At 46.0% G+C, this 25344-nt stretch overlaps 41 non-coding genes across 41 annotated transcripts; all 41 read right to left on the bottom strand.

Annotated features, from left to right (window-relative positions):
• Positions 1-8: 8 nt before the first annotated feature.
• On the bottom strand, positions 9-81 carry TRNAR-CCU (transfer RNA arginine (anticodon CCU)). The gene has a single exon. It is a non-coding gene; the product is annotated as a tRNA-Arg (tRNA).
• A 710-nt stretch (positions 82-791) lies between these two features.
• TRNAE-CUC (transfer RNA glutamic acid (anticodon CUC)) lies at positions 792-863 on the bottom strand. Its single transcript has one exon. It is a non-coding gene; the product is annotated as a tRNA-Glu (tRNA).
• Positions 864-1316: 453 nt separating this feature from the next.
• Positions 1317-1388, bottom strand: TRNAE-CUC (transfer RNA glutamic acid (anticodon CUC)). The gene has a single exon. It is a non-coding gene; the product is annotated as a tRNA-Glu (tRNA).
• A 171-nt stretch (positions 1389-1559) lies between these two features.
• Positions 1560-1652, bottom strand: TRNAI-UAU (transfer RNA isoleucine (anticodon UAU)). Its single transcript is given in 2 exon segments — positions 1560-1595; positions 1615-1652. It is a non-coding gene; the product is annotated as a tRNA-Ile (tRNA).
• A 365-nt stretch (positions 1653-2017) lies between these two features.
• Positions 2018-2090, bottom strand: TRNAR-CCU (transfer RNA arginine (anticodon CCU)). The gene has a single exon. It is a non-coding gene; the product is annotated as a tRNA-Arg (tRNA).
• Positions 2091-3568: 1478 nt separating this feature from the next.
• On the bottom strand, positions 3569-3661 carry TRNAI-UAU (transfer RNA isoleucine (anticodon UAU)). Its single transcript is given in 2 exon segments — positions 3569-3604; positions 3624-3661. It is a non-coding gene; the product is annotated as a tRNA-Ile (tRNA).
• A 364-nt stretch (positions 3662-4025) lies between these two features.
• TRNAR-CCU (transfer RNA arginine (anticodon CCU)) lies at positions 4026-4098 on the bottom strand. The gene has a single exon. It is a non-coding gene; the product is annotated as a tRNA-Arg (tRNA).
• Positions 4099-5333: 1235 nt separating this feature from the next.
• TRNAE-CUC (transfer RNA glutamic acid (anticodon CUC)) lies at positions 5334-5405 on the bottom strand. The gene has a single exon. It is a non-coding gene; the product is annotated as a tRNA-Glu (tRNA).
• A 171-nt stretch (positions 5406-5576) lies between these two features.
• On the bottom strand, positions 5577-5669 carry TRNAI-UAU (transfer RNA isoleucine (anticodon UAU)). Its single transcript is given in 2 exon segments — positions 5577-5612; positions 5632-5669. It is a non-coding gene; the product is annotated as a tRNA-Ile (tRNA).
• Positions 5670-6033: 364 nt separating this feature from the next.
• Positions 6034-6106, bottom strand: TRNAR-CCU (transfer RNA arginine (anticodon CCU)). Its single transcript has one exon. It is a non-coding gene; the product is annotated as a tRNA-Arg (tRNA).
• Positions 6107-6816: 710 nt separating this feature from the next.
• TRNAE-CUC (transfer RNA glutamic acid (anticodon CUC)) lies at positions 6817-6888 on the bottom strand. The gene has a single exon. It is a non-coding gene; the product is annotated as a tRNA-Glu (tRNA).
• A 453-nt stretch (positions 6889-7341) lies between these two features.
• TRNAE-CUC (transfer RNA glutamic acid (anticodon CUC)) lies at positions 7342-7413 on the bottom strand. The gene has a single exon. It is a non-coding gene; the product is annotated as a tRNA-Glu (tRNA).
• Positions 7414-7584: 171 nt separating this feature from the next.
• On the bottom strand, positions 7585-7677 carry TRNAI-UAU (transfer RNA isoleucine (anticodon UAU)). Its single transcript is given in 2 exon segments — positions 7585-7620; positions 7640-7677. It is a non-coding gene; the product is annotated as a tRNA-Ile (tRNA).
• A 365-nt stretch (positions 7678-8042) lies between these two features.
• TRNAR-CCU (transfer RNA arginine (anticodon CCU)) lies at positions 8043-8115 on the bottom strand. The gene has a single exon. It is a non-coding gene; the product is annotated as a tRNA-Arg (tRNA).
• A 1235-nt stretch (positions 8116-9350) lies between these two features.
• On the bottom strand, positions 9351-9422 carry TRNAE-CUC (transfer RNA glutamic acid (anticodon CUC)). Its single transcript has one exon. It is a non-coding gene; the product is annotated as a tRNA-Glu (tRNA).
• A 171-nt stretch (positions 9423-9593) lies between these two features.
• TRNAI-UAU (transfer RNA isoleucine (anticodon UAU)) lies at positions 9594-9686 on the bottom strand. The gene is given in 2 exon segments: positions 9594-9629; positions 9649-9686. It is a non-coding gene; the product is annotated as a tRNA-Ile (tRNA).
• A 364-nt stretch (positions 9687-10050) lies between these two features.
• Positions 10051-10123, bottom strand: TRNAR-CCU (transfer RNA arginine (anticodon CCU)). Its single transcript has one exon. It is a non-coding gene; the product is annotated as a tRNA-Arg (tRNA).
• A 710-nt stretch (positions 10124-10833) lies between these two features.
• On the bottom strand, positions 10834-10905 carry TRNAE-CUC (transfer RNA glutamic acid (anticodon CUC)). Its single transcript has one exon. It is a non-coding gene; the product is annotated as a tRNA-Glu (tRNA).
• A 453-nt stretch (positions 10906-11358) lies between these two features.
• TRNAE-CUC (transfer RNA glutamic acid (anticodon CUC)) lies at positions 11359-11430 on the bottom strand. Its single transcript has one exon. It is a non-coding gene; the product is annotated as a tRNA-Glu (tRNA).
• A 313-nt stretch (positions 11431-11743) lies between these two features.
• TRNAI-UAU (transfer RNA isoleucine (anticodon UAU)) lies at positions 11744-11836 on the bottom strand. The gene is given in 2 exon segments: positions 11744-11779; positions 11799-11836. It is a non-coding gene; the product is annotated as a tRNA-Ile (tRNA).
• Positions 11837-12201: 365 nt separating this feature from the next.
• TRNAR-CCU (transfer RNA arginine (anticodon CCU)) lies at positions 12202-12274 on the bottom strand. Its single transcript has one exon. It is a non-coding gene; the product is annotated as a tRNA-Arg (tRNA).
• A 1235-nt stretch (positions 12275-13509) lies between these two features.
• On the bottom strand, positions 13510-13581 carry TRNAE-CUC (transfer RNA glutamic acid (anticodon CUC)). The gene has a single exon. It is a non-coding gene; the product is annotated as a tRNA-Glu (tRNA).
• Positions 13582-13752: 171 nt separating this feature from the next.
• On the bottom strand, positions 13753-13845 carry TRNAI-UAU (transfer RNA isoleucine (anticodon UAU)). The gene is given in 2 exon segments: positions 13753-13788; positions 13808-13845. It is a non-coding gene; the product is annotated as a tRNA-Ile (tRNA).
• A 364-nt stretch (positions 13846-14209) lies between these two features.
• TRNAR-CCU (transfer RNA arginine (anticodon CCU)) lies at positions 14210-14282 on the bottom strand. The gene has a single exon. It is a non-coding gene; the product is annotated as a tRNA-Arg (tRNA).
• Positions 14283-15517: 1235 nt separating this feature from the next.
• TRNAE-CUC (transfer RNA glutamic acid (anticodon CUC)) lies at positions 15518-15589 on the bottom strand. Its single transcript has one exon. It is a non-coding gene; the product is annotated as a tRNA-Glu (tRNA).
• Positions 15590-15760: 171 nt separating this feature from the next.
• On the bottom strand, positions 15761-15853 carry TRNAI-UAU (transfer RNA isoleucine (anticodon UAU)). Its single transcript is given in 2 exon segments — positions 15761-15796; positions 15816-15853. It is a non-coding gene; the product is annotated as a tRNA-Ile (tRNA).
• Positions 15854-16218: 365 nt separating this feature from the next.
• TRNAR-CCU (transfer RNA arginine (anticodon CCU)) lies at positions 16219-16291 on the bottom strand. The gene has a single exon. It is a non-coding gene; the product is annotated as a tRNA-Arg (tRNA).
• A 710-nt stretch (positions 16292-17001) lies between these two features.
• On the bottom strand, positions 17002-17073 carry TRNAE-CUC (transfer RNA glutamic acid (anticodon CUC)). The gene has a single exon. It is a non-coding gene; the product is annotated as a tRNA-Glu (tRNA).
• Positions 17074-17526: 453 nt separating this feature from the next.
• On the bottom strand, positions 17527-17598 carry TRNAE-CUC (transfer RNA glutamic acid (anticodon CUC)). The gene has a single exon. It is a non-coding gene; the product is annotated as a tRNA-Glu (tRNA).
• A 171-nt stretch (positions 17599-17769) lies between these two features.
• Positions 17770-17862, bottom strand: TRNAI-UAU (transfer RNA isoleucine (anticodon UAU)). Its single transcript is given in 2 exon segments — positions 17770-17805; positions 17825-17862. It is a non-coding gene; the product is annotated as a tRNA-Ile (tRNA).
• A 364-nt stretch (positions 17863-18226) lies between these two features.
• Positions 18227-18299, bottom strand: TRNAR-CCU (transfer RNA arginine (anticodon CCU)). The gene has a single exon. It is a non-coding gene; the product is annotated as a tRNA-Arg (tRNA).
• A 1235-nt stretch (positions 18300-19534) lies between these two features.
• On the bottom strand, positions 19535-19606 carry TRNAE-CUC (transfer RNA glutamic acid (anticodon CUC)). Its single transcript has one exon. It is a non-coding gene; the product is annotated as a tRNA-Glu (tRNA).
• Positions 19607-19777: 171 nt separating this feature from the next.
• On the bottom strand, positions 19778-19870 carry TRNAI-UAU (transfer RNA isoleucine (anticodon UAU)). The gene is given in 2 exon segments: positions 19778-19813; positions 19833-19870. It is a non-coding gene; the product is annotated as a tRNA-Ile (tRNA).
• Positions 19871-20235: 365 nt separating this feature from the next.
• TRNAR-CCU (transfer RNA arginine (anticodon CCU)) lies at positions 20236-20308 on the bottom strand. Its single transcript has one exon. It is a non-coding gene; the product is annotated as a tRNA-Arg (tRNA).
• Positions 20309-21018: 710 nt separating this feature from the next.
• TRNAE-CUC (transfer RNA glutamic acid (anticodon CUC)) lies at positions 21019-21090 on the bottom strand. Its single transcript has one exon. It is a non-coding gene; the product is annotated as a tRNA-Glu (tRNA).
• A 453-nt stretch (positions 21091-21543) lies between these two features.
• On the bottom strand, positions 21544-21615 carry TRNAE-CUC (transfer RNA glutamic acid (anticodon CUC)). The gene has a single exon. It is a non-coding gene; the product is annotated as a tRNA-Glu (tRNA).
• Positions 21616-21786: 171 nt separating this feature from the next.
• Positions 21787-21879, bottom strand: TRNAI-UAU (transfer RNA isoleucine (anticodon UAU)). The gene is given in 2 exon segments: positions 21787-21822; positions 21842-21879. It is a non-coding gene; the product is annotated as a tRNA-Ile (tRNA).
• A 364-nt stretch (positions 21880-22243) lies between these two features.
• Positions 22244-22316, bottom strand: TRNAR-CCU (transfer RNA arginine (anticodon CCU)). The gene has a single exon. It is a non-coding gene; the product is annotated as a tRNA-Arg (tRNA).
• Positions 22317-23026: 710 nt separating this feature from the next.
• Positions 23027-23098, bottom strand: TRNAE-CUC (transfer RNA glutamic acid (anticodon CUC)). The gene has a single exon. It is a non-coding gene; the product is annotated as a tRNA-Glu (tRNA).
• A 696-nt stretch (positions 23099-23794) lies between these two features.
• Positions 23795-23887, bottom strand: TRNAI-UAU (transfer RNA isoleucine (anticodon UAU)). Its single transcript is given in 2 exon segments — positions 23795-23830; positions 23850-23887. It is a non-coding gene; the product is annotated as a tRNA-Ile (tRNA).
• A 363-nt stretch (positions 23888-24250) lies between these two features.
• On the bottom strand, positions 24251-24323 carry TRNAR-CCU (transfer RNA arginine (anticodon CCU)). The gene has a single exon. It is a non-coding gene; the product is annotated as a tRNA-Arg (tRNA).
• Positions 24324-25344: the final 1021 nt, after the last annotated feature.

The following is a 25344-nucleotide window of genomic DNA, read 5'->3' as shown; positions in this document are numbered from 1 at the left end:
ATTGAGAGCACCCCAGATGGGACTCGAACCCACAATCCCTGGCTTAGGAGGCCAGTGCCTTATCCATTAGGCCACTGGGGCATGTGGTAGCAGCACTGGCTGGTTTTGGTGGCTGCAAACTAGGTTCAGAGAGCCCTCATTATGACTCTAGTTTGTTGCCCGACATACGAGATCGACTGATCGCTCTGGGCTAAAACAGTCAATTAGAAAAAAAAACAACCAAGCAAACACTACTTTTGGAATGTCTTTTGAAAAGAGCCCCAAAAATTGGACGTTCCTCTGGAAAATCACCTCTTTGGCACCTGCTTGATTTGCCTGGTTGACTTCTACTGGGAGTGCTACTGAGCATGTGCAAGACGTTTGCATACTAAGACTTCCTGGTTTTCAATAGACGCTTCAAGGTGAGCACGTCAAGGAGGCGCAGGTCTCATTTTCAAAGTCCAATAACCAAAGAACGCATGCAGCAAATACGTTTGGAGTCCAGGCAAAACGGACCCTAACGTGCACTAAAATATCAATCTGCAATTTGGGGGACTGGACTGAAGGACTCTTGTTTTCTCCCAGACTGAGCTTCCAATTGTGCTTCCTGTCACGGTGTCATAACTTGCACTCTGACAACAGTGCAAACACCACTCTTGTGATGCTCTTTTCAACTTCCTGTCCCAAGCCTGGAACCAGATGTGCAGCCTTCTCAAATTGTTATAAAAGCTTGCGGGGCCATTCGGACCAACTTCTCTGCTCCTCTTTATGTAAACATTTCTCCTCATCTTTGTTGTGCTTTATTAAAAACCTTCCCTGACCGGGAATCGAACCCGGGCCGCGGCGGTGAGAGCGCCGAATCCTAGCCACTAGACCACCAGGGAATCGCTGGCGAGTGCTCTGAAGCCATGAGCTCTCCCAGCAGTTCTTAACCGCGATCAGTCCTTCATTGAGCCGTGTTCACGTCTACTACTGATAAGGTGGGAGACAATATATCCTTGCACATTATCCCTTAAAAATCTTTCAAATAACTTCCACACCACAGATGTTGAGGCTCACTAAGTCTTTCATCCAGTGGCGGGGATTTTGGTCTCGTTTTAAAGATTAGCACCATTTATGCTTTTTGCCAAACTTTTGGCACCATGCCAAATGAGAGAGACTCCTTGAAGATTGTAAAATTCCTTGTTCCAATATTAATCTCTCAGGATTAAAACTTGAAATCAGATACGCAGACTTTTCAACTTGTTAGAAAAGCTCGCGGGACCATTCGGACCAACTTCTCTGCTCCTCTCCATGTAAACATTTCTCCTCATCTTTGCTGTACTTTATTAAAACCATTCCCTGACCGGGAATCGAACCCGGGCCGCGGCGGTGAGAGCGCCGAATCCTAGCCACTAGACCACCAGGGAATCGCTGTTGGTTGGTTTGGAACCATGAACTCTCCCAGCAGTTCTTAACCGCGGTCAGTGCTTCATTAAGCCGTGTTAACGTCTACTAATGAAAATATTGGAGAAAATATATTCCTGCACATTATCCCTTAAAAAAATCTTTCAAATAAAACTTGAAAGCTTAAAGGGAAGTGCTCCAGGTGAGGCTTGAACTCACAACCTCGGCATTGCTCAACAAATACTGCCTTATAAGTACCGCGCGCTAACCGATTGCGCCACTGGAGCGTCGTGCTGGTGTCAGCTTACACTCGGTTTTCTTGTTTTCTCACTTGCAACCTTAACGCTCCTCTGTGGGACAGTGAAAATTGATGAAAAGGCTTCTTGCACATTAAGAAAGGTAGCTTGACCAAAGTTCGCTTGAAGCCTTTTCAGTCCACAAGCCAATTGTCTGTTTTTTCTTTCAAAATAGGCGTGTGGAAAGCTTTGTGATTCCCATGCAAGCTTGTAGAGCCATGCTTAAAGGGGTGGTTTTGGGACATGGATTTCGAGTGGAATTGATTCCTGGCGGAAAAAAAAAAACCTTGCCTACCGCCAGATGTCTTGCCAATGGAATTACACTGGGCCGAAACGGTCACTTGCTCAATTGAGAGCACCCCAGATGGGACTCGAACCCACAATCCCTGGCTTAGGAGGCCAGTGCCTTATCCATTAGGCCACTGGGGCATGTGGTAGCAGCACTGGCTGGTTTTGGTGGCTGCAAACTAGGTTCAGAGAGCCCTCATTATGACTCTAGTTTGTTGCCCGACATACGAGATCGACTGATCGCTCTGGGCTAAAACAGTCAATTAGAAAAAAAAACAACCAAGCAAACACTACTTTTGGAATGTCTTTTGAAAAGAGCCCCAAAAATTGGACGTTCCTCTGGAAAATCACCTCTTTGGCACCTGCTTGATTTGCCTGGTTGACTTCTACTGGGAGTGCTACTGAGCATGTGCAAGACGTTTGCATACTAAGACTTCCTGGTTTTCAATAGACGCTTCAAGGTGAGCACGTCAAGGAGGCGCAGGTCTCATTTTCAAAGTCCAATAACCAAAGAACGCATGCAGCAAATACGTTTGGAGTCCAGGCAAAACGGACCCTAACGTGCACCAAAATATCAATCTGCAATTTGGGGGACTGGACTGAAGGACTCTTGTTTTCTCCCAGACTGAGCTTCCAATTGTGCTTCCTGTCACGGTGTCATAACTTGCACTCTGACAACAGTGCAAACACCACTCTTGTGATGCTCTTTTCAACTTCCTGTCCCAAGCCTGGAACCAGATGTGCAGCCTTCTCAAATTGTTATAAAAGCTTGCGGGGCCATTCGGACCAACTTCTCTGCTCCTCTTTATGTAAACATTTCTCCTCATCTTTGTTGTGCTTTATTAAAAACCTTCCCTGACCGGGAATCGAACCCGGGCCGCGGCGGTGAGAGCGCCAAATCCTAGCCACTAGACCACCAGGGAATCGCTGGCGAGTGCTCTGAAGCCATGAGCTCTCCCAGCAGTTCTTAACCGCGATCAGTCCTTCATTGAGCCGTGTTCACGTCTACTACTGATAAGGTGGGAGACAATATATCCTTGCACATTATCCCTTAAAAATCTTTCAAATAACTTCCACACCACAGATGTTGAGGCTCACTAAGTCTTTCATCCAGTGGCGGGGATTTTGGTCTCGTTTTAAAGATTAGCACCATTTATGCTTTTTGCCAAACTTTTGGCACCATGCCAAATGAGAGAGACTCCTTGAAGATTGTAAAATTCCTTGTTCCAATATTAATCTCTCAGGATTAAAACTTGAAATCAGATGCGCAGACTTTTCAACTTGTTAGAAAAGCTCGCGGGACCATTCGGACCAACTTCTCTGCTCCTCTCCATGTAAACATTTCTCCTCATCTTTGCTGTACTTTATTAAAAACATTCCCTGACCGGGAATCGAACCCGGGCCGCGGCGGTGAGAGCGCCGAATCCTAGATACTAGACCACCAGGGAATCGCTGTTGGTTGGTTTGGAACCATGAACTCTCCCAGCAGTTCTTAACCGCGGTCAGTGCTTCATTAAGCCGTGTTAACGTCTACTAATGAAAATATTGGAGAAAATATATTCCTGCACATTATCCCTTAAAAAAATCTTTCAAATAAAACTTGAAAGCTTAAAGGGAAGTGCTCCAGGTGAGGCTTGAACTCACAGCCTCGGCATTGCTCAACAAATACTGCCTTATAAGTACCGCGTGCTAACCGATTGCGCCACTGGAGCTTCGTGCTGGTGTCAGCTTACACTCGGTTTTCTTGTTTTCTCACTTGCAACCTTAACGCTCCTCTGTGGGACAGCGAAAAATGATGAAAAGGCTTCTTGCACATTAAGAAAGGTAGCTTGACCAAAGTTCGCTTGAAGCCTTTTCAGTCCACAAGCCAATTGTCTGTTTTTTCTTTCAAAATAGGCGTGTGGAAAGCTTTGTGATTCCCATGCAAGCTTGTAGAGCCATGCTTAAAGGGGTGGTTTTGGGACATGGGTTTCGAGTGGAATTGATTCCTGGCGTAAAAAAAAAACCTTGCCTACCGGCAGATGTCTTGCCAATGGCGTTACACTGGGCCGAAACGGTCACTTGCTCAATTGAGAGCACCCCAGATGGGACTCGAACCCACAATCCCTGGCTTAGGAGGCCAGTGCCTTATCCATTAGGCCACTGGGGCATGTGGTAGCAGCACTGGCTGGTTTTGGTGGCTGCAAACTAGGTTCAGAGAGCCCTCATTATGACTCTAGTTTGTTGCCCGACATACGAGATCGACTGATCGCTCTGGGCTAAAACAGTCAATTAGAAAAAAAAACAACCAAGCAAACACTACTTTTGGAATGTCTTTTGAAAAGAGCCCCAAAAATTGGACGTTCCTCTGGAAAATCACCTCTTTGGCACCTGCTTGATTTGCCTGGTTGACTTCTACTGGGAGTGCTACTGAGCATGTGCAAGACGTTTGCATACTAAGACTTCCTGGTTTTCAATAGACGCTTCAAGGTGAGCACGTCAAGGAGGCGCAGGTCTCATTTTCAAAGTCCAATAACCAAAGAACGCATGCAGCAAATACATTTGGAGTCCAGGCAAAACGGACCCTAACGTGCACTAAAATATCAATCTGCAATTTGGGGGACTGGACTGAAGGACTCTTGTTTTCTCCCAGACTGAGCTTCCAATTGTGCTTCCTGTCACGGTGTCATAACTTGCACTCTGACAACAGTGCAAACACCACTCTTGTGATGCTCTTTTCAACTTCCTGTCCCAAGCCTGGAACCAGATGTGCAGCCTTCTCAAATTGTTATAAAAGCTTGCGGGGCCATTCGGACCAACTTCTCTGCTCCTCTTTATGTAAACATTTCTCCTCATCTTTGTTGTGCTTTATTAAAAACCTTCCCTGACCGGGAATCGAACCCGGGCCGCGGCGGTGAGAGCTCCGAATCCTAGCCACTAGACCACCAGGGAATCGCTGGCGAGTGCTCTGAAGCCATGAGCTCTCCCAGCAGTTCTTAACCGCGATCAGTCCTTCATTGAGCCGTGTTCACGTCTACTACTGATAAGGTGGGAGACAATATATCCTTGCACATTATCCCTTAAAAATCTTTCAAATAACTTCCACACCACAGATGTTGAGGCTCACTAAGTCTTTCATCCAGTGGCGGGGATTTTGGTCTCGTTTTAAAGATTAGCACCATTTATGCTTTTTGCCAAACTTTTGGCACCATGCCAAATGAGAGAGACTCCTTGAAGATTGTAAAATTCCTTGTTCCAATATTAATCTCTCAGGATTAAAACTTGAAATCAGATACGCAGACTTTTCAACTTGTTAGAAAAGCTCGCGGGACCATTCGGACCAACTTCTCTGCTCCTCTCCATGTAAACATTTCTCCTCATCTTTGCTGTACTTTATTAAAAACATTCCCTGACCGGGAATCGAACCCGGGCCGCGGCGGTGAGAGCGCCGAATCCTAGCCACTAGACCACCAGGGAATCGCTGTTGGTTGGTTTGGAACCATGAACTCTCCCAGCAGTTCTTAACCGCGGTCAGTGCTTCATTAAGCCGTGTTAACGTCTACTAATGAAAATATTGGAGAAAATATATTCCTGCACATTATCCCTTAAAAAAATCTTTCAAATAAAACTTGAAAGCTTAAAGGGAAGTGCTCCAGGTGAGGCTTGAACTCACAACCTCGGCATTGCTCAACAAATACTGCCTTATAAGTACCGCGCGCTAACCGATTGCGCCACTGGAGCTTCGTGCTGGTGTCAGCTTACACTCGGTTTTCTTGTTTTCTCACTTGCAACCTTAACGCTCCTCTGTGGGACAGCGAAAATTGATGAAAAGGCTTCTTGCACATTAAGAAAGGTAGCTTGACCAAAGTTCGCTTGAAGCCTTTTCAGTCCACAAGCCAATTGTCTGTTTTTTCTTTCAAAATAGGCGTGTGGAAAGCTTTGTGATTCCCATGCAAGCTTGTAGAGCCATGCTTAAAGGGGTGGTTTTGGGACATGGGTTTCGAGTGGAATTGATTCCTGGCGGAAAAAAAAAACCTTGCCTACCGGCAGATGTCTTGCCAATGGCATTACACTGGGCCGAAACGGTCACTTGCTCAATTGAGAGCACCCCAGATGGGACTCGAACCCACAATCCCTGGCTTAGGAGGCCAGTGCCTTATCCATTAGGCCACTGGGGCATGTGGTAGCAGCACTGGCTGGTTTTGGTGGCTGCAAACTAGGTTCAGAGAGCCCTCATTATGACTCTAGTTTGTTGCCCGACATACGAGATCGACTGATCGCTCTGGGCTAAAACAGTCAATTAGAAAAAAAAACAACCAAGCAAACACTACTTTTGGAATGTCTTTTGAAAAGAGCCCCAAAAATTGGACGTTCCTCTGGAAAATCACCTCTTTGGCACCTGCTTGATTTGCCTGGTTGACTTCTACTGGGAGTGCTACTGAGCATGTGCAAGACGTTTGCATACTAAGACTTCCTGGTTTTCAATAGACGCTTCAAGGTGAGCACGTCAAGGAGGCGCAGGTCTCATTTTCAAAGTCCAATAACCAAAGAACGCATGCAGCAAATACGTTTGGAGTCCAGGCAAAACGGACCCTAACGTGCACTAAAATATCAATCTGCAATTTGGGGGACTGGACTGAAGGACTCTTGTTTTCTCCCAGACTGAGCTTCCAATTGTGCTTCCTGTCACGGTGTCATAACTTGCACTCTGACAACAGTGCAAACACCACTCTTGTGATGCTCTTTTCAACTTCCTGTCCCAAGCCTGGAACCAGATGTGCAGCCTTCTCAAATTGTTATAAAAGCTTGCGGGGCCATTCGGACCAACTTCTCTGCTCCTCTTTATGTAAACATTTCTCCTCATCTTTGTTGTGCTTTATTAAAAACCTTCCCTGACCGGGAATCGAACCCGGGCCGCGGCGGTGAGAGCGCCGAATCCTAGCCACTAGACCACCAGGGAATCGCTGGCGAGTGCTCTGAAGCCATGAGCTCTCCCAGCAGTTCTTAACCGCGATCAGTCCTTCATTGAGCCGTGTTCACGTCTACTACTGATAAGGTGGGAGACAATATATCCTTGCACATTATCCCTTAAAAATCTTTCAAATAACTTCCACACCACAGATGTTGAGGCTCACTAAGTCTTTCATCCAGTGGCGGGGATTTTGGTCTCGTTTTAAAGATTAGCACCATTTATGCTTTTTGCCAAACTTTTGGCACCATGCCAAATGAGAGAGACTCCTTGAAGATTGTAAAATTCCTTGTTCCAATATTAATCTCTCAGGATTAAAACTTGAAATCAGATACGCAGACTTTTCAACTTGTTAGAAAAGCTCGCGGGACCATTCGGACCAACTTCTCTGCTCCTCTCCATGTAAACATTTCTCCTCATCTTTGCTGTACTTTATTAAAACCATTCCCTGACCGGGAATCGAACCCGGGCCGCGGCGGTGAGAGCGCCGAATCCTAGCCACTAGACCACCAGGGAATCGCTGTTGGTTGGTTTGGAACCATGAACTCTCCCAGCAGTTCTTAACCGCGGTCAGTGCTTCATTAAGCCGTGTTAACGTCTACTAATGAAAATATTGGAGAAAATATATTCCTGCACATTATCCCTTAAAAAAATCTTTAAAATAAAACTTGAAAGCTTAAAGGGAAGTGCTCCAGGTGAGGCTTGAACTCACAACCTCGGCATTGCTCAACAAATACTGCCTTATAAGTACCGCGCGCTAACCGATTGCGCCACTGGAGCGTCGTGCTGGTGTCAGCTTACACTCGGTTTTCTTGTTTTCTCACTTGCAACCTTAACGCTCCTCTGTGGGACAGTGAAAATTGATGAAAAGGCTTCTTGCACATTAAGAAAGGTAGCTTGACCAAAGTTCGCTTGAAGCCTTTTCAGTCCACAAGCCAATTGTCTGTTTTTTCTTTCAAAATAGGCGTGTGGAAAGCTTTGTGATTCCCATGCAAGCTTGTAGAGCCATGCTTAAAGGGGTGGTTTTGGGACATGGATTTCGAGTGGAATTGATTCCTGGCGGAAAAAAAAAAACCTTGCCTACCGCCAGATGTCTTGCCAATGGAATTACACTGGGCCGAAACGGTCACTTGCTCAATTGAGAGCACCCCAGATGGGACTCGAACCCACAATCCCTGGCTTAGGAGGCCAGTGCCTTATCCATTAGGCCACTGGGGCATGTGGTAGCAGCACTGGCTGGTTTTGGTGGCTGCAAACTAGGTTCAGAGAGCCCTCATTATGACTCTAGTTTGTTGCCCGACATACGAGATCGACTGATCGCTCTGGGCTAAAACAGTCAATTAGAAAAAAAAACAACCAAGCAAACACTACTTTTGGAATGTCTTTTGAAAAGAGCCCCAAAAATTGGACGTTCCTCTGGAAAATCACCTCTTTGGCACCTGCTTGATTTGCCTGGTTGACTTCTACTGGGAGTGCTACTGAGCATGTGCAAGACGTTTGCATACTAAGACTTCCTGGTTTTCAATAGACGCTTCAAGGTGAGCACGTCAAGGAGGCGCAGGTCTCATTTTCAAAGTCCAATAACCAAAGAACGCATGCAGCAAATACATTTGGAGTCCAGGCAAAACGGACCCTAACGTGCACTAAAATATCAATCTGCAATTTGGGGGACTGGACTGAAGGACTCTTGTTTTCTCCCAGACTGAGCTTCCAATTGTGCTTCCTGTCACGGTGTCATAACTTGCACTCTGACAACAGTGCAAACACCACTCTTGTGATGCTCTTTTCAACTTCCTGTCCCAAGCCTGGAACCAGATGTGCAGCCTTCTCAAATTGTTATAAAAGCTTGCGGGGCCATTCGGACCAACTTCTCTGCTCCTCTTTATGTAAACATTTCTCCTCATCTTTGTTGTGCTTTATTAAAAACCTTCCCTGACCGGGAATCGAACCCGGGCCGCGGCGGTGAGAGCTCCGAATCCTAGCCACTAGACCACCAGGGAATCGCTGGCGAGTGCTCTGAAGCCATGAGCTCTCCCAGCAGTTCTTAACCGCGATCAGTCCTTCATTGAGCCGTGTTCACGTCTACTACTGATAAGGTGGGAGACAATATATCCTTGCACATTATCCCTTAAAAATCTTTCAAATAACTTCCACACCACAGATGTTGAGGCTCACTAAGTCTTTCATCCAGTGGCGGGGATTTTGGTCTCGTTTTAAAGATTAGCACCATTTATGCTTTTTGCCAAACTTTTGGCACCATGCCAAATGAGAGAGACTCCTTGAAGATTGTAAAATTCCTTGTTCCAATATTAATCTCTCAGGATTAAAACTTGAAATCAGATACGCAGACTTTTCAACTTGTTAGAAAAGCTCGCGGGACCATTCGGACCAACTTCTCTGCTCCTCTCCATGTAAACATTTCTCCTCATCTTTGCTGTACTTTATTAAAAACATTCCCTGACCGGGAATCGAACCCGGGCCGCGGCGGTGAGAGCGCCGAATCCTAGCCACTAGACCACCAGGGAATCGCTGTTGGTTGGTTTGGAACCATGAACTCTCCCAGCAGTTCTTAACCGCGGTCAGTGCTTCATTAAGCCGTGTTAACGTCTACTAATGAAAATATTGGAGAAAATATATTCCTGCACATTATCCCTTAAAAAAATCTTTCAAATAAAACTTGAAAGCTTAAAGGGAAGTGCTCCAGGTGAGGCTTGAACTCACAACCTCGGCATTGCTCAACAAATACTGCCTTATAAGTACCGCGCGCTACCCGATTGCGCCACTGGAGCTTCGTGCTGGTGTCAGCTTACACTCGGTTTTCTTGTTTTCTCACTTGCAACCTTAACGCTCCTCTGTGGGACAGCGAAAAATGATGAAAAGGCTTCTTGCACATTAAGAAAGGTAGCTTGACCAAAGTTCGCTTGAAGCCTTTTCAGTCCACAAGCCAATTGTCTGTTTTTTCTTTCAAAATAGGCGTGTGGAAAGCTTTGTGATTCCCATGCAAGCTTGTAGAGCCATGCTTAAAGGGGTGGTTTTGGGACATGGATTTCGAGTGGAATTGATTCCTGGCGGAAAAACAAAACCTTGCCTACCGGCAGATGTCTTGCCAATGGCATTACACTGGGCCGAAACAGTCACTTGCTCAATTGAGAGCACCCCAGATGGGACTCGAACCCACAATCCCTGGCTTAGGAGGCCAGTGCCTTATCCATTAGGCCACTGGGGCATGTGGTAGCAGCACTGGCTGGTTTTGGTGGCTGCAAACTAGGTTCAGAGAGCCCTCATTATGACTCTAGTTTGTTGCCCGACATACGAGATCGACTGATCGCTCTGGGCTAAAACAGTCAATTAGAAAAAAAAACAACCAAGCAAACACTACTTTTGGAATGTCTTTTGAAAAGAGCCCCAAAAATTGGACGTTCCTCTGGAAAATCACCTCTTTGGCACCTGCTTGATTTGCCTGGTTGACTTCTACTGGGAGTGCTACTGAGCATGTGCAAGACGTTTGCATACTAAGACTTCCTGGTTTTCAATAGACGCTTCAAGGTGAGCACGTCAAGGAGGCGCAGGTCTCATTTTCAAAGTCCAATAACCAAAGAACGCATGCAGCAAATACGTTTGGAGTCCAGGCAAAACGGACCCTAACGTGCACTAAAATATCAATCTGCAATTTGGGGGACTGGACTGAAGGACTCTTGTTTTCTCCCAGACTGAGCTTCCAATTGTGCTTCCTGTCACGGTGTCATAACTTGCACTCTGACAACAGTGCAAACACCACTCTTGTGATGCTCTTTTCAACTTCCTGTCCCAAGCCTGGAACCAGATGTGCAGCCTTCTCAAATTGTTATAAAAGCTTGCGGGGCCATTCGGACCAACTTCTCTGCTCCTCTTTATGTAAACATTTCTCCTCATCTTTGTTGTGCTTTATTAAAAACCTTCCCTGACCGGGAATCGAACCCGGGCCGCGGCGGTGAGAGCGCCGAATCCTAGCCACTAGACCACCAGGGAATCGCTGGCGAGTGCTCTGAAGCCATGAGCTCTCCCAGCAGTTCTTAACCGCGATCAGTCCTTCATTGAGCCGTGTTCACGTCTACTACTGATAAGGTGGGAGACAATATATCCTTGCACATTATCCCTTAAAAATCTTTCAAATAACTTCCACACCACAGATGTTGAGGCTCACTAAGTCTTTCATCCAGTGGCGGGGATTTTGGTCTCGTTTTAAAGATTAGCACCATTTATGCTTTTTGCCAAACTTTTGGCACCATGCCAAATGAGAGAGACTCCTTGAAGATTGTAAAATTCCTTGTTCCAATATTAATCTCTCAGGATTAAAACTTGAAATCAGATACGCAGACTTTTCAACTTGTTAGAAAAGCTCGCGGGACCATTCGGACCAACTTCTCTGCTCCTCTCCATGTAAACATTTCTCCTCATCTTTGCTGTACTTTATTAAAACCATTCCCTGACCGGGAATCGAACCCGGGCCGCGGCGGTGAGAGCGCCGAATCCTAGCCACTAGACCACCAGGGAATCGCTGTTGGTTGGTTTGGAACCATGAACTCTCCCAGCAGTTCTTAACCGCGGTCAGTGCTTCATTAAGCCGTGTTAACGTCTACTAATGAAAATATTGGAGAAAATATATTCCTGCACATTATCCCTTAAAAAAATCTTTCAAATAAAACTTGAAAGCTTAAAGGGAAGTGCTCCCAGCAGTTTTTAACCGCGGTCAGTGCTTCATTAAGCCGTGTTAACGTCTACTAATGAAAATATTGGAGAAAATATATTCCTGCACATTATCCCTTAAAAAAATCTTTAAAATAAAACTTGAAAGCTTAAAGGGAAGTGCTCCAGGTGAGGCTTGAACTCACAACCTCGGCATTGCTCAACAAATACTGCCTTATAAGTACCGCGCGCTAACCGATTGCGCCACTGGAGCGTCGTGCTGGTGTCAGCTTACACTCGGTTTTCTTGTTTTCTCACTTGCAACCTTAACGCTCCTCTGTGGGACAGTGAAAATTGATGAAAAGGCTTCTTGCACATTAAGAAAGGTAGCTTGACCAAAGTTCGCTTGAAGCCTTTTCAGTCCACAAGCCAATTGTCTGTTTTTTCTTTCAAAATAGGCGTGTGGAAAGCTTTGTGATTCCCATGCAAGCTTGTAGAGCCATGCTTAAAGGGGTGGTTTTGGGACATGGATTTCGAGTGGAATTGATTCCTGGCGGAAAAAAAAAAACCTTGCCTACCGCCAGATGTCTTGCCAATGGAATTACACTGGGCCGAAACGGTCACTTGCTCAATTGAGAGCACCCCAGATGGGACTCGAACCCACAATCCCTGGCTTAGGAGGCCAGTGCCTTATCCATTAGGCCACTGGGGCATGTGGTAGCAGCACTGGCTGGTTTTGGTGGCTGCAAACTAGGTTCAGAGAGCCCTCATTATGACTCTAGTTTGTTGCCCGACATACGAGATCGACTGATCGCTCTGGGCTAAAACAGTCAATTAGAAAAAAAAACAACCAAGCAAACACTACTTTTGGAATGTCTTTTGAAAAGAGCCCCAAAAATTGGACGTTCCTCTGGAAAATCACCTCTTTGGCACCTGCTTGATTTGCCTGGTTGACTTCTACTGGGAGTGCTACTGAGCATGTGCAAGACGTTTGCATACTAAGACTTCCTGGTTTTCAATAGACGCTTCAAGGTGAGCACGTCAAGGAGGCGCAGGTCTCATTTTCAAAGTCCAATAACCAAAGAACGCATGCAGCAAATACATTTGGAGTCCAGGCAAAACGGACCCTAACGTGCACTAAAATATCAATCTGCAATTTGGGGGACTGGACTGAAGGACTCTTGTTTTCTCCCAGACTGAGCTTCCAATTGTGCTTCCTGTCACGGTGTCATAACTTGCACTCTGACAACAGTGCAAACACCACTCTTGTGATGCTCTTTTCAACTTCCTGTCCCAAGCCTGGAACCAGATGTGCAGCCTTCTCAAATTGTTATAAAAGCTTGCGGGGCCATTCGGACCAACTTCTCTGCTCCTCTTTATGTAAACATTTCTCCTCATCTTTGTTGTGCTTTATTAAAAACCTTCCCTGACCGGGAATCGAACCCGGGCCGCGGCGGTGAGAGCTCCGAATCCTAGCCACTAGACCACCAGGGAATCGCTGGCGAGTGCTCTGAAGCCATGAGCTCTCCCAGCAGTTCTTAACCGCGATCAGTCCTTCATTGAGCCGTGTTCACGTCTACTACTGATAAGGTGGGAGACAATATATCCTTGCACATTATCCCTTAAAAATCTTTCAAATAACTTCCACACCACAGATGTTGAGGCTCACTAAGTCTTTCATCCAGTGGCGGGGATTTTGGTCTCGTTTTAAAGATTAGCACCATTTATGCTTTTTGCCAAACTTTTGGCACCATGCCAAATGAGAGAGACTCCTTGAAGATTGTAAAATTCCTTGTTCCAATATTAATCTCTCAGGATTAAAACTTGAAATCAGATGCGCAGACTTTTCAACTTGTTAGAAAAGCTCGCGGGACCATTCGGACCAACTTCTCTGCTCCTCTCCATGTAAACATTTCTCCTCATCTTTGCTGTACTTTATTAAAAACATTCCCTGACCGGGAATCGAACCCGGGCCGCGGCGGTGAGAGCGCCGAATCCTAGCCACTAGACCACCAGGGAATCGCTGTTGGTTGGTTTGGAACCATGAACTCTCCCAGCAGTTCTTAACCGCGGTCAGTGCTTCATTAAGCCGTGTTAACGTCTACTAATGAAAATATTGGAGAAAATATATTCCTGCACATTATCCCTTAAAAAAATCTTTCAAATAAAACTTGAAAGCTTAAAGGGAAGTGCTCCAGGTGAGGCTTGAACTCACAGCCTCAGCATTGCTCAACAAATACTGCCTTATAAGTACCGCGCGCTAACCGATTGCGCCACTGGAGCTTCGTGCTGGTGTCAGCTTACACTCGGTTTTCTTGTTTTCTCACTTGCAACCTTAACGCTCCTCTGTGGGACAGCGAAAAATGATGAAAAGGCTTCTTGCACATTAAGAAAGGTAGCTTGACCAAAGTTCGCTTGAAGCCTTTTCAGTCCACAAGCCAATTGTCTGTTTTTTCTTTCAAAATAGGCGTGTGGAAAGCTTTGTGATTCCCATGCAAGCTTGTAGAGCCATGCTTAAAGGGGTGGTTTTGGGACATGGGTTTCGAGTGGAATTGATTCCTGGCGGAAAAAAAAAACCTTGCCTACCGGCAGATGTCTTGCCAATGGCATTACACTGGGCCGAAACGGTCACTTGCTCAATTGAGAGCACCCCAGATGGGACTCGAACCCACAATCCCTGGCTTAGGAGGCCAGTGCCTTATCCATTAGGCCACTGGGGCATGTGGTAGCAGCACTGGCTGGTTTTGGTGGCTGCAAACTAGGTTCAGAGAGCCCTCATTATGACTCTAGTTTGTTGCCCGACATACGAGATCGACTGATCGCTCTGGGCTAAAACAGTCAATTAGAAAAAAAAACAACCAAGCAAACACTACTTTTGGAATGTCTTTTGAAAAGAGCCCCAAAAATTGGACGTTCCTCTGGAAAATCACCTCTTTGGCACCTGCTTGATTTGCCTGGTTGACTTCTACTGGGAGTGCTACTGAGCATGTGCAAGACGTTTGCATACTAAGACTTCCTGGTTTTCAATAGACGCTTCAAGGTGAGCACGTCAAGGAGGCGCAGGTCTCATTTTCAAAGTCCAATAACCAAAGAACGCATGCAGCAAATACATTTGGAGTCCAGGCAAAACGGACCCTAACGTGCACTAAAATATCAATCTGCAATTTGGGGGACTGGACTGAAGGACTCTTGTTTTCTCCCAGACTGAGCTTCCAATTGTGCTTCCTGTCACGGTGTCATAACTTGCACTCTGACAACAGTGCAAACACCACTCTTGTGATGCTCTTTTCAACTTCCTGTCCCAAGCCTGGAACCAGATGTGCAGCCTTCTCAAATTGTTATAAAAGCTTGCGGGGCCATTCGGACCAACTTCTCTGCTCCTCTTTATGTAAACATTTCTCCTCATCTTTGTTGTGCTTTATTAAAAACCTTCCCTGACCGGGAATCGAACCCGGGCCGCGGCGGTGAGAGCTCCGAATCCTAGCCACTAGACCACCAGGGAATCGCTGGCGAGTGCTCTGAAGCCATGAGCTCTCCCAGCAGTTCTTAACCGCGATCAGTCCTTCATTGAGCCGTGTTCACGTCTACTACTGATAAGGTGGGAGACAATATATCCTTGCACATTATCCCTTAAAAATCTTTCAAATAACTTCCACACCACAGATGTTGAGGCTCACTAAGTCTTTCATCCAGTGGCGGGGATTTTGGTCTCGTTTTAAAGATTAGCACCATTTATGCTTTTTGCCAAACTTTTGGCACCATGCCAAATGAGAGAGACTCCTTGAAGATTGTAAAATTCCTTGTTCCAATATTAATCTCTCAGGATTAAAACTTGAAATCAGATACGCAGACTTTTCAACTTGTTAGAAAAGCTCGCGGGACCATTCGGACCAACTTCTCTGCTCCTCTCCATGTAAACATTTCTCCTCATCTTTGCTGTACTTTATTAAAAACATTCCCTGACCGGGAATCGAACCCGGGCCGCGGCGGTGAGAGCGCCGAATCCTAGCCACTAGACCACCAGGGAATCGCTGTTGGTTGGTTTGGAACCATGAACTCTCCCAGCAGTTCTTAACCGCGGTCAGTGCTTCATTAAGCCGTGTTAACGTCTACTAATGAAAATATTGGAGAAAATATATTCCTGCACATTATCCCTTAAAAAAATCTTTCAAATAAAACTTGAAAGCTTAAAGGGAAGTGCTCCAGGTGAGGCTTGAACTCACAACCTCGGCATTGCTCAACAAATACTGCCTTATAAGTACCGCGCGCTAACCGATTGCGCCACTGGAGCTTCGTGCTGGTGTCAGCTTACACTCGGTTTTCTTGTTTTCTCACTTGCAACCTTAACGCTCCTCTGTGGGACAGCGAAAATTGATGAAAAGGCTTCTTGCACATTAAGAAAGGTAGCTTGACCAAAGTTCGCTTGAAGCCTTTTCAGTCCACAAGCCAATTGTCTGTTTTTTCTTTCAAAATAGGCGTGTGGAAAGCTTTGTGATTCCCATGCAAGCTTGTAGAGCCATGCTTAAAGGGGTGGTTTTGGGACATGGATTTCGAGTGGAATTGATTCCTGGCGGAAAAAAAAAAACCTTGCCTACCGCCAGATGTCTTGCCAATGGAATTACACTGGGCCGAAACGGTCACTTGCTCAATTGAGAGCACCCCAGATGGGACACGAACCCACAATCCCTGGCTTAGGAGGCCAGTGCCTTATCCATTAGGCCACTGGGGCATGTGGTAGCAACACTGGCTGGTTTTGGTGGCTGCAAACTAGGTTCAGAGAGCCCTCATTATGACTCTAGTTTGTTGCCCGACATACGAGATCGACTGATCGCTCTGGGCTAAAACAGTCAATTAGAAAAAAAAACAACCAAGCAAACACTACTTTTGGAATGTCTTTTGAAAAGAGCCCCAAAAATTGGACGTTCCTCTGGAAAATCACCTCTTTGGCACCTGCTTGATTTGCCTGGTTGACTTCTACTGGGAGTGCTACTGAGCATGTGCAAGACGTTTGCATACTAAGACTTCCTGGTTTTCAATAGACGCTTCAAGGTGAGCACGTCAAGGAGGCGCAGGTCTCATTTTCAAAGTCCAATAACCAAAGAACGCATGCAGCAAATACGTTTGGAGTCCAGGCAAAACGGACCCTAACGTGCACTAAAATATCAATCTGCAATTTGGGGGACTGGACTGAAGGACTCTTGTTTTCTCCCAGACTGAGCTTCCAATTGTGCTTCCTGTCACGGTGTCATAACTTGCACTCTGACAACAGTGCAAACACCACTCTTGTGATGCTCTTTTCAACTTCCTGTCCCAAGCCTGGAACCAGATGTGCAGCCTTCTCAAATTGTTATAAAAGCTTGCGGGGCCATTCGGACCAACTTCTCTGCTCCTCTTTATGTAAACATTTCTCCTCATCTTTGTTGTGCTTTATTAAAAACCTTCCCTGACCGGGAATCGAACCCGGGCCGCGGCGGTGAGAGCGCCGAATCCTAGCCACTAGACCACCAGGGAATCGCTGGCGAGTGCTCTGAAGCCATGAGCTCTCCCAGCAGTTCTTAACCGCGATCAGTCCTTCATTGAGCCGTGTTCACGTCTACTACTGATAAGGTGGGAGACAATATATCCTTGCACATTATCCCTTAAAAATCTTTCAAATAACTTCCACACCACAGATGTTGAGGCTCACTAAGTCTTTCATCCAGTGGCGGGGATTTTGGTCTCGTTTTAAAGATTAGCACCATTTATGCTTTTTGCCAAACTTTTGGCACCATGCCAAATGAGAGAGACTCCTTGAAGATTGTAAAATTCCTTGTTCCAATATTAATCTCTCAGGATTAAAACTTGAAATCAGATGCGCAGACTTTTCAACTTGTTAGAAAAGCTCGCGGGACCATTCGGACCAACTTCTCTGCTCCTCTCCATGTAAACATTTCTCCTCATCTTTGCTGTACTTTATTAAAAACATTCCCTGACCGGGAATCGAACCCGGGCCGCGGCGGTGAGAGCGCCGAATCCTAGCCACTAGACCACCAGGGAATCGCTGTTGGTTGGTTTGGAACCATGAACTCTCCCAGCAGTTCTTAACCGCGGTCAGTGCTTCATTAAGCCGTGTTAACGTCTACTAATGAAAATATTGGAGAAAATATATTCCTGCACATTATCCCTTAAAAAAATCTTTCAAATAAAACTTGAAAGCTTAAAGGGAAGTGCTCCAGGTGAGGCTTGAACTCACAACCACGGCATTGCTCAACAAATACTGCCTTATAAGTACCGCGCGCTAACCGATTGCGCCACTGGAGCTTCGTGCTGGTGTCACCTTACACTCGGTTTTCTTGTTTTCTCACTTGCAACCTTAACGCTCCTCTGTGGGACAGCGAAAAATGATGAAAAGGCTTCTTGCACATTAAGAAAGGTAGCTTGACCAAAGTTCGCTTGAAGCCTTTTCAGTCCACAAGCCAATTGTCTGTTTTTTCTTTCAAAATAGGCGTGTGGAAAGCTTTGTGATTCCCATGCAAGCTTGTAGAGCCATGCTTAAAGGGGTGGTTTTGGGACATGGGTTTCGAGTGGAATTGATTCCTGGCGGAAAAAAAAAACCTTGCCTACCGGCAGATGTCTTGCCAATGGCATTACACTGGGCCGAAACGGTCACTTGCTCAATTGAGAGCACCCCAGATGGGACTCGAACCCACAATCCCTGGCTTAGGAGGCCAGTGCCTTATCCATTAGGCCACTGGGGCATGTGGTAGCAGCACTGGCTGGTTTTGGTGGCTGCAAACTAGGTTCAGAGAGCCCTCATTATGACTCTAGTTTGTTGCCCGACATACGAGATCGACTGATCGCTCTGGGCTAAAACAGTCAATTAGAAAAAAAAACAACCAAGCAAACACTACTTTTGGAATGTCTTTTGAAAAGAGCCCCAAAAATTGGACGTTCCTCTGGAAAATCACCTCTTTGGCACCTGCTTGATTTGCCTGGTTGACTTCTACTGGGAGTGCTACTGAGCATGTGCAAGACGTTTGCATACTAAGACTTCCTGGTTTTCAATAGACGCTTCAAGGTGAGCACGTCAAGGAGGCGCAGGTCTCATTTTCAAAGTCCAATAACCAAAGAACGCATGCAGCAAATACATTTGGAGTCCAGGCAAAACGGACCCTAACGTGCACTAAAATATCAATCTGCAATTTGGGGGACTGGACTGAAGGACTCTTGTTTTCTCCCAGACTGAGCTTCCAATTGTGCTTCCTGTCACGGTGTCATAACTTGCACTCTGACAACAGTGCAAACACCACTCTTGTGATGCTCTTTTCAACTTCCTGTCCCAAGCCTGGAACCAGATGTGCAGCCTTCTCAAATTGTTATAAAAGCTTGCGGGGCCATTCGGACCAACTTCTCTGCTCCTCTTTATGTAAACATTTCTCCTCATCTTTGTTGTGCTTTATTAAAAACCTTCCCTGACCGGGAATCGAACCCGGGCCGCGGCGGTGAGAGCTCCGAATCCTAGCCACTAGACCACCAGGGAATCGCTGGCGAGTGCTCTGAAGCCATGAGCTCTCCCAGCAGTTCTTAACCGCGATCAGTCCTTCATTGAGCCGTGTTCACGTCTACTACTGATAAGGTGGGAGACAATATATCCTTGCACATTATCCCTTAAAAATCTTTCAAATAACTTCCACACCACAGATGTTGAGGCTCACTAAGTCTTTCATCCAGTGGCGGGGATTTTGGTCTCGTTTTAAAGATTAGCACCATTTATGCTTTTTGCCAAACTTTTGGCACCATGCCAAATGAGAGAGACTCCTTGAAGATTGTAAAATTCCTTGTTCCAATATTAATCTCTCAGGATTAAAACTTGAAATCAGATACGCAGACTTTTCAACTTGTTAGAAAAGCTCGCGGGACCATTCGGACCAACTTCTCTGCTCCTCTCCATGTAAACATTTCTCCTCATCTTTGCTGTACTTTATTAAAAACATTCCCTGACCGGGAATCGAACCCGGGCCGCGGCGGTGAGAGCGCCGAATCCTAGCCACTAGACCACCAGGGAATCGCTGTTGGTTGGTTTGGAACCATGAACTCTCCCAGCAGTTCTTAACCGCGGTCAGTGCTTCATTAAGCCGTGTTAACGTCTACTAATGAAAATATTGGAGAAAATATATTCCTGCACATTATCCCTTAAAAAAATCTTTCAAATAAAACTTGAAAGCTTAAAGGGAAGTGCTCCAGGTGAGGCTTGAACTCACAACCTCGGCATTGCTCAACAAATACTGCCTTATAAGTACCGCGCGCTAACCGATTGCGCCACTGGAGCTTCGTGCTGGTGTCAGCTTACACTCGGTTTTCTTGTTTTCTCACTTGCAACCTTAACGCTCCTCTGTGGGACAGCGAAAATTGATGAAAAGGCTTCTTGCACATTAAGAAAGGTAGCTTGACCAAAGTTCGCTTGAAGCCTTTTCAGTCCACAAGCCAATTGTCTGTTTTTTCTTTCAAAATAGGCGTGTGGAAAGCTTTGTGATTCCCATGCAAGCTTGTAGAGCCATGCTTAAAGGGGTGGTTTTGGGACATGGATTTCGAGTGGAATTGATTCCTGGCGGAAAAAAAAAAACCTTGCCTACCGCCAGATGTCTTGCCAATGGAATTACACTGGGCCGAAACGGTCACTTGCTCAATTGAGAGCACCCCAGATGGGACACGAACCCACAATCCCTGGCTTAGGAGGCCAGTGCCTTATCCATTAGGCCACTGGGGCATGTGGTAGCAACACTGGCTGGTTTTGGTGGCTGCAAACTAGGTTCAGAGAGCCCTCATTATGACTCTAGTTTGTTGCCCGACATACGAGATCGACTGATCGCTCTGGGCTAAAACAGTCAATTAGAAAAAAAAACAACCAAGCAAACACTACTTTTGGAATGTCTTTTGAAAAGAGCCCCAAAAATTGGACGTTCCTCTGGAAAATCACCTCTTTGGCACCTGCTTGATTTGCCTGGTTGACTTCTACTGGGAGTGCTACTGAGCATGTGCAAGACGTTTGCATACTAAGACTTCCTGGTTTTCAATAGACGCTTCAAGGTGAGCACGTCAAGGAGGCGCAGGTCTCATTTTCAAAGTCCAATAACCAAAGAACGCATGCAGCAAATACGTTTGGAGTCCAGGCAAAACGGACCCTAACGTGCACTAAAATATCAATCTGCAATTTGGGGGACTGGACTGAAGGACTCTTGTTTTCTCCCAGACTGAGCTTCCAATTGTGCTTCCTGTCACGGTGTCATAACTTGCACTCTGACAACAGTGCAAACACCACTCTTGTGATGCTCTTTTCAACTTCCTGTCCCAAGCCTGGAACCAGATGTGCAGCCTTCTCAAATTGTTATAAAAGCTTGCGGGGCCATTCGGACCAACTTCTCTGCTCCTCTTTATGTAAACATTTCTCCTCATCTTTGTTGTGCTTTATTAAAAACCTTCCCTGACCGGGAATCGAACCCGGGCCGCGGCGGTGAGAGCGCCGAATCCTAGCCACTAGACCACCAGGGAATCGCTGGCGAGTGCTCTGAAGCCATGAGCTCTCCCAGCAGTTCTTAACCGCGATCAGTCCTTCATTGAGCCGTGTTCACGTCTACTACTGATAAGGTGGGAGACAATATATCCTTGCACATTATCCCTTAAAAATCTTTCAAATAACTTCCACACCACAGATGTTGAGGCTCACTAAGTCTTTCATCCAGTGGCGGGGATTTTGGTCTCGTTTTAAAGATTAGCACCATTTATGCTTTTTGCCAAACTTTTGGCACCATGCCAAATGAGAGAGACTCCTTGAAGATTGTAAAATTCCTTGTTCCAATATTAATCTCTCAGGATTAAAACTTGAAATCAGATGCGCAGACTTTTCAACTTGTTAGAAAAGCTCGCGGGACCATTCGGACCAACTTCTCTGCTCCTCTCCATGTAAACATTTCTCCTCATCTTTGCTGTACTTTATTAAAAACATTCCCTGACCGGGAATCGAACCCGGGCCGCGGCGGTGAGAGCGCCGAATCCTAGCCACTAGACCACCAGGGAATCGCTGTTGGTTGGTTTGGAACCATGAACTCTCCCAGCAGTTCTTAACCGCGGTCAGTGCTTCATTAAGCCGTGTTAACGTCTACTAATGAAAATATTGGAGAAAATATATTCCTGCACATTATCCCTTAAAAAAATCTTTCAAATAAAACTTGAAAGCTTAAAGGGAAGTGCTCCAGGTGAGGCTTGAACTCACAACCACGGCATTGCTCAACAAATACTGCCTTATAAGTACCGCGCGCTAACCGATTGCGCCACTGGAGCTTCGTGCTGGTGTCACCTTACACTCGGTTTTCTTGTTTTCTCACTTGCAACCTTAACGCTCCTCTGTGGGACAGCGAAAAATGATGAAAAGGCTTCTTGCACATTAAGAAAGGTAGCTTGACCAAAGTTCGCTTGAAGCCTTTTCAGTCCACAAGCCAATTGTCTGTTTTTTCTTTCAAAATAGGCGTGTGGAAAGCTTTGTGATTCCCATGCAAGCTTGTAGAGCCATGCTTAAAGGGGTGGTTTTGGGACATGGGTTTCGAGTGGAATTGATTCCTGGCGGAAAAAAAAAACCTTGCCTACCGGCAGATGTCTTGCCAATGGCATTACACTGGGCTGAAACGGTCACTTGCTCAATTGAGAGCACCCCAGATGGGACTCGAACCCACAATCCCTGGCTTAGGAGGCCAGTGCCTTATCCATTAGGCCACTGGGGCATGTGGTAGCAGCACTGGCTGGTTTTGGTGGCTGCAAACTAGGTTCAGAGAGCCCTCATTATGACTCTAGTTTGTTGCCCGACATACGAGATCGACTGATCGCTCTGGGCTAAAACAGTCAATTAGAAAAAAAAACAACCAAGCAAACACTACTTTTGGAATGTCTTTTGAAAAGAGCCCCAAAAATTGGACGTTCCTCTGGAAAATCACCTCTTTGGCACCTGCTTGATTTGCCTGGTTGACTTCTACTGGGAGTGCTACTGAGCATGTGCAAGACGTTTGCATACTAAGACTTCCTGGTTTTCAATAGACGCTTCAAGGTGAGCACGTCAAGGAGGCGCAGGTCTCATTTTCAAAGTCCAATAACCAAAGAACGCATGCAGCAAATACGTTTGGAGTCCAGGCAAAACGGACCCTAACGTGCACTAAAATATCAATCTGCAATTTGGGGGACTGGACTGAAGGACTCTTGTTTTCTCCCAGACTGAGCTTCCAATTGTGCTTCCTGTCACGGTGTCATAACTTGCACTCTGACAACAGTGCAAACACCACTCTTGTGATGCTCTTTTCAACTTCCTGTCCCAAGCCTGGAACCAGATGTGCAGCCTTCTCAAATTGTTATAAAAGCTTGCGGGGCCATTCGGACCAACTTCTCTGCTCCTCTTTATGTAAACATTTCTCCTCATCTTTGTTGTGCTTTATTAAAAACCTTCCCTGACCGGGAATCGAACCCGGGCCGCGGCGGTGAGAGCGCCGAATCCTAGCCACTAGACCACCAGGGAATCGCTGGCGAGTGCTCTGAAGCCATGAGCTCTCCCAGCAGTTCTTAGCCGCGATCAGTCCTTCATTGAGCCGTGTTCACGTCTACTACTGATAAGGTGGGAGACAATATATCCTTGCACATTATCCCTTAAAAATCTTTCAAATAACTTCCACACCACAGATGTTGAGGCTCACTAAGTCTTTCATCCAGTGGCGGGGATTTTGGTCTCGTTTTAAAGATTAGCACCATTTATGCTTTTTGCCAAACTTTTGGCACCATGCCAAATGAGAGAGACTCCTTGAAGATTGTAAAATTCCTTGTTCCAATATTAATCTCTCAGGATTAAAACTTGAAATCAGATACGCAGACTTTTCAACTTGTTAGAAAAGCTCGCGGGACCATTCGGACCAACTTCTCTGCTCCTCTCCATGTAAACATTTCTCCTCATCTTTGCTGTACTTTATTAAAAACATTCCCTGACCGGGAATCGAACCCAGGCCGCGGCGGTGAGAGCGCCGAATCCTAGCCACTAGACCACCAGGGAATTGCTGTTGTTTGGTTTGGAACCATGAACTCTCCCAGCAGTTCTTAACCGCGGTCAGTGCTTCATTAAGCCGTGTTAATGTCTACTAATGAAAATATTGGAGAAAATATATTCCTGCACATTATCCCTTAAAAAAATCTTTCAAATAAAACTTGAAAGCTTAAAGGGAAGTGCTCCAGGTGAGGCTTGAACTCACAACCTCGGCATTGCTCAACAAATACTGCCTTATAAGTACCGCGCGCTAACCGATTGCGCCACTGGAGCTTCGTGCTGGTGTCAGCTTACACTCGGTTTTCTTGTTTTCTCACTTGCAACCTTAACGCTCCTCTGTGGGACAGCGAAAATTGATGAAAAGGCTTCTTGCACATTAAGAAAGGTAGCTTGACCAAAGTTCGCTTGAAGCCTTTTCAGTCCACAAGCCAATTGTCTGTTTTTTCTTTCAAAATAGGCGTGTGGAAAGCTTTGTGATTCCCATGCAAGCTTGTAGAGCCATGCTTAAAGGGGTGGTTTTGGGACATGGATTTCGAGTGGAATTGATTCCTGGCGTAAAAAAAAACCTTGCCTACCGGCAGATGTCTTGCCAATGGAGTTACACTGGGCCGAAACGGTCACTTGCTTGATTGAGAGCACCCCAGATGGGACTTGAACCCACAATCCCTGGTTTAGGAGGCCAGTGCCTTATCCATTAGGCCACTGGGGCATGTGGTAGCAGCACTGGCTGGTTTTGGTGGCTGCAAACTAGGTTCAGAGAGCCCTCATTATGACTCTAGTTTGTTGCCCGACATACGAGATCGACTGATCGCTCTGGGCTAAAACAGTCAATTAGAAAAAAAAACAACCAAGCAAACACTACTTTTGGAATGTCTTTTGAAAAGAGCCCCAAAAATTGGACGTTCCTCTGGAAAATCACCTCTTTGGCACCTGCTTGATTTGCCTGGTTGACTTCTACTGGGAGTGCTACTGAGCATGTGCAAGACGTTTGCATACTAAGACTTCCTGGTTTTCAATAGACGCTTCAAGGTGAGCACGTCAAGGAGGCGCAGGTCTCATTTTCAAAGTCCAATAACCAAAGAACGCATGCAGCAAATACGTTTGGAGTCCAGGCAAAACGGACCCTAACGTGCACTAAAATATCAATCTGCAATTTGGGGGACTGGACTGAAGGACTCTTGTTTTCTCCCAGACCGAGCTTCCAATTGTGCTTCCTGTCACGGTGTCATAACTTGCACTCTGACAACAGTGCAAACACCACTCTTGTGATGCTCTTTTCAACTTCCTGTCCCAAGCCTGGAACCAGATGTGCAGCCTTCTCAAATTGTTATAAAAGCTTGCGGGGCCATTCGGACCAACTTCTCTGCTCCTCTTTATGTAAACATTTCTCCTCATCTTTGTTGTGCTTTATTAAAAACCTCCCCTGACCGGGAATCGAACCCGGGCCGCGGCGGTGAGAGCGCCGAATCCTAGCCACTAGACCACCAGGGAATCGCTGGCGAGTGCTCTGAAGCCATGAGCTCTCCCAGCAGTTCTTAACCGCGATCAGTCCTTCATTGAGCCGTGTTCACGTCTACTACTGATAAGGTGGGAGACAATATATCCTTGCACATTATCCCTTAAAAATCTTTCAAATAACTTCCACACCACAGATGTTGAGGCTCACTAAGTCTTTCATCCAGTGGCGGGGATTTTGGTCTCGTTTTAAAGATTAGCACCATTTATGCTGT

The sequence above is a fragment of the Spea bombifrons genome, chromosome 4 (genome assembly GCF_027358695.1).
Source record: "Spea bombifrons isolate aSpeBom1 chromosome 4, aSpeBom1.2.pri, whole genome shotgun sequence".
NCBI classification, from domain to species: Eukaryota; Metazoa; Chordata; class Amphibia; order Anura; family Pelobatidae; genus Spea; species Spea bombifrons.
The sequence above is the reverse complement of the archived record's forward strand: the minus strand, read 5'-3'. Positions and strand labels throughout refer to the sequence as shown.